Raw genomic sequence first — 4,937 nt, forward strand, 5'->3', positions numbered from 1 at the left:
AATGTTGGTGTAGTACATTTCTGCAAACCACAGATACTTTACAATTGTATGTTTCATGTTTCCTGGCATAAGTACAACCAATGTTACTTAAACAAAGGAAGGACATCATACGTATCATATGAACATTTCTAAAATAGTAATTCAGATTGCATGTACATGAGCTGAGTTTCTCATCAGGAGGTGGAGGGGGTAGTGGAGGGGGTAGTGGATGGCTGTGGCACCTAGACAAGATGGCACCCAAGCAGCAGACAGCAGCAGACCACTGTTTGAGACCAACAAACAACAAAAGCGGGTATTTTTAACAGCATGTAGGGGCATTCCCAGCTCTGTTTTTTAGCCGAGTTTGTGGCAACTAAACAAGATATTTTAGCCCAAAACATGATTTTTTTCAAACCCAAGTAACAACACAGGCCTGAAATATAAAGCAAACACAGGAGTGCTAGAAACTGCAGAGAGAGAGCACACCTCTCTGCCCTTCCACACGCCTACGTGGAAAGCCTTAAGGCAGAGAGAGCACACCTCTCTGCCCTTCTACGTGCGAACAAGGAAAGCCTGAGGCAAAGAGACCAAACCTCCCTGCCCTTCCATGCGCCTACATGGAAAGCCTAAGGAAGGGAGAGCAGCAGCAAAGACCCCCAAGGAACAGAACAGAACAGCATCAATGACAAACAGAAATGACATTGATAAGTCAGACACAGCATGAAAAGGAGGAGCTGGGGTGGAGGCAGGTTGGAAAGCAGCTTGCAGAGGAAGCAGCAACAGTAGGCAGGCCAGAGCAGTTTAAACAGGGTGCCCTGAATTAGATTTGCCAATTGGTTGCATAGAAAGGAACCGTGTGATCTATCAGCTCACTCCCTTCCATCAATCAGCTGCTCCATCAGTTGATTGGCTGTTTGAGATCAGCTGATGTAGCTGGGATGTGATGTGAGCTGAGCTTGACATTGTGTCCTGCCTGAACTAACGCTATGCTTAATTTCTGTGAAAGGTGACTTGAGGCTGGCTTCGAAGGCTGAACTCGAGGCTGAAAAACTGCTGAAGGATTCAAATCGGGAGTCCACAGACCAATGATTGGCATCATGGTAGCTACGTCTATTATTTAATACATTCTATGTTCTAACCCTAACCAAGTCTGTTTCGTGCTTAAACCTTACCACATGTTAACCACAGCATTGTCACAACATAAAATATGAAACTAAAACATAGAGAAACACAACGTTTCACAGATCTGCTACATATAAAACGTACAAATGTTGCATATCCTTGGTTTGCTTAAATGCCAACATTTATTCTGGTGATTGTGTTGGTATTTCACTGTAGACTACAAAGAGAAATCTTAAAGGAGCAGTAGTACTAATTTAGCACTGCACTTCTGCAACATTATTAGACTCAGCAGGAAATACGTCATCTTTTTATTCCTTATCAAAACATGCTCCCAACACTACCCACTATGTGGTTGAACTGCTGACAGTTCAGTCAAAGTCAGGTTTGTTACGCTTGTAGTGGCTAATGTAGCCTCAAGCCTTTAGCCTGCAGCAGAGATGAGGAGCGGGCAACAGACGTCCGGTCAGGGCGCTCCTCTCCAACTCCATACCTCCAAATTTTCAATTTTCAAACTTGTAGTTTTCAGCCCCAGCCAATGCTGACTCAAGTGAAATCACCTCAGGCAATTTATCAGATTTCAGGCAGTTCCCTCTGGAGACACTAAAGGCTTTATAGAACTTTGTTTCACATATGCAGTTTTACTCCCACAAAACCTCTAAACAGACTGATGTGAAGAAATGGTGGAGCTCCACTTTAAAGGAACAGCCTCTGTATGTTCCAAACTGCTTCTGTTGCTTTTTTGTCAACAAATTATTACAAACTAATTCAATTACTACCAAAACTAGAATCACCGCTTTGCAGTTGTATGCCTCTGTGAACCAGTCAAGCTGCAGTAACAGTTTACATCCATGTCTGTGAAAACACAGATGCGTCACACACATATTTACCTGGGCAGCACATTGTCACCAATGCACTTAATATGCACTTCTGTTGCTGAGATATGACATTTTTGTAGAACATTATGATGTCACAGTGAAGCTGACCATTGACCTTTTGGATATATAATGTCATCTCTTCATTTTATGCGATTAGTATTTTGTTTGAAATTTTGTCATAATCAACGTAAAAGTTCTTGGGTTGAGGCCAAAAACATGTTTTGTGAAGTCACAGTGACCTTTGACCACCTAATTCTAAACCAGTTCATTATTAAGTCCAAGTAGACGTTTGTGCCAAATTTTAGGAAATTCCCTCAAGGTCAACTTGCAATATCAGGTTCACGAGAATGAGATGTACGCAAGGTCACAGTGACTTTGATCTTTGACTACCAAAAGCTAATCAGTACATCAATGAGTCCAAGTGTACATTTGTTCCAAATCCGAAGAAATTCGATTGAGGTGTTCTTCAGACACTGCATTCACAAGCATGAGATGGAGGCAAGGTCACAGCGACCTTGACCTTTGACCACCAAATTCTAATCAATTTATCCTTGAGCCCAAGTGTCACAGCTCAACTTTAAGTTATGTTTTTTATTTCATTCATTCATGTTGTGTCCTGTTTTACTTTGAAACGCACATTTCCTCTTGATCATATCACTTCCTGCCCGTGTGTGTTTTCCCTCCCTTTTGATGTGTCTGATTGTCAGGCCCTTCCTGCCCGTGTGTGTTTTCCCTCCCTTTTGATGTGTCTGATTGTCAGGCCCGCCCTGGTCAGCCTTACCTGTATCTCGTTATCCTTCATCTCGCCAGAGTATTTAGTGTGTGTCTTGTTTTCTCTTAGTGCCAGTTTGTCATAGCTCCTTGTTGCCGTTCCAGCCTTTTGTTTCCCAGTGTCCTTTTCTTGGTTTTTTGGAATTAGCTTGTTGATTGCCTCTGCTTTTGCCTCATCCCTATTTGATTTGTTTGCCTCCGCTGATTTTCCTGTGTACCAAACCTGCCTTTTGACCAGTAAATACTATGTTACTTTACCCGAACTGTCTCCAGAGTCGTGCGTTTGACTCCACTCTCACCTGGTTCATCAGTTGTAACACCAAGTGGACATTCGTGCCAAATTTACAAAAAATCTCTCAAGGCCTTTCCTGAGATATCACATTCACGAGGAAGAGACAGATGAGGTCACAGTTACCTTGACCTTTGACCTATGATCACCAAAATCATAAACAATTTTCTTACAGGCTGAAGAGGTGTAAGCTCCAGGTTGTGACACATATCACTTTTACATTACGTACCTTATTTGGCTTCTTAAGGTCATTTTAAGTTATTATAATGCTATTTTCTTCAGCATACATCCCACAAAAGAGCAAGCTAAAAACTTTTTGGCTCCACATATTCCCTTTAAAAATTTGATACAAATATCAATCTGGAAACTGTAATATATGTGAACACTTCATTCACACTTCAAGCCTGAGGAGACAGCGGGTGAGAGAAGGAGAGGCAAAGAGAGGGGGTAATCACGCTAGAGAGGCTACGAACGGAAGAAAAAAGAAAAAGTGTCATTGAATCCCTCGTGCGGATAACTTGTTAGGCTTTTTTTGCAGCAGCAAGCGGGCAGAACAGTCTTAAAAAAGATTATATTGAACATTATTAATTAGCCGTGAAAAAAGTAGAATGTGTGCGTGTGTCTCTGTGAGGCTGCCATCCAAATGCTTCCCCGCTGTTAAATCCAAATTTGAACACACCAACTTTCACTAGGAGTCACAGGGTTACAGGGAAAGAGAGGGGAGACTCATAATTGGTAGTGATCGCACCAGCTTCTATCACGTAACTGCGTGCTCCCAGGAATGAAATTATGTTTGTATGTGTATGTGTGTGTATGTGTATGTGTGTGTGTGTGTGTGTGTGTGTGTTTCAGAGTTAAACAGAAATTCTGATCTGTCAGAAGAAGTAAAACCAATATTTGAGATTTGCCTTTGCATGCTCTGATTTTAACCACTTCAATTAAACTATTTCAGCAACCTTGTAACAGGCCATCAAGTGATGCAAGCGTACTTGCACCAGTCTCTGAGGCGTGTTACGTGCTTACATGACTCACTAGACACTGAAACAAACAAATTCTAATCAGTTCATTTTTAAGTCCAAGTGGACGTTTGAGCCAAATTAGAGAAAATTATCTCAAGGTCATCTTGAATTATTGCATTCACGTGAATGAGGTCACAGTGACCTTCATCTCTGACTACCAAAATCGAATCACTTCATTGGTGAGTCCAGGTGGACTGTTGTGCCAAATCTGAAGAAATTCCATTGAGGTGTTTTTGAGATATCGCGTTCACAAAGATGAGACAGCTGAGGTCACAGTAACCTTGACCTTTGACCTATGATCACCAACATCTAATTAGTTTATCATTAATGCCAAGTGCACATTCGTGGCAAATTTGACAATTTGAACATCTTAAACTGAACTATTTTAGCTATTCAGATACTCACCAGACACTGAAATAAACAAGGTCACAGTGACCTCGATCTTTAACTACCAGTTCATCTATAAGTCCATGTGGACTGTTGTGCCAAATCTTAAGAAATTCCATTAAGGTGTTCTTGAGATATCGTGTTCAAAAGAATGAGATGGATGCAAGGTCACAGCTACCTTGACCTTTGACCACCAAATTCTACTCAGTTAATCATTAAATCCAAATGGATATTTGTGCCAAATTTACAGAAATTCCCTCAAGGCCTTCTTGAGATATCGAGTTCACGAGAATGAGAGAGACAAGGTCACAATAACCTTGACCTTTGTGGCAAATTGTGGCAGATTTTAACGTCTTAAACTGAACTATTTCAGCTTCCTTGTAACAGACCATCAAGTGATGCAAGTGCACCCGTACATTTACAATCACATGCGTACTTGGACCAGTCTCTGAGGCGTGTTGCATGCTTGCATGACTCACCAGACATTTAAACAAA

Source organism: Epinephelus moara, chromosome 17, assembly GCF_006386435.1.
Source record: "Epinephelus moara isolate mb chromosome 17, YSFRI_EMoa_1.0, whole genome shotgun sequence".
Lineage (NCBI taxonomy): Eukaryota > Metazoa > Chordata > Actinopteri > Perciformes > Serranidae > Epinephelus > Epinephelus moara.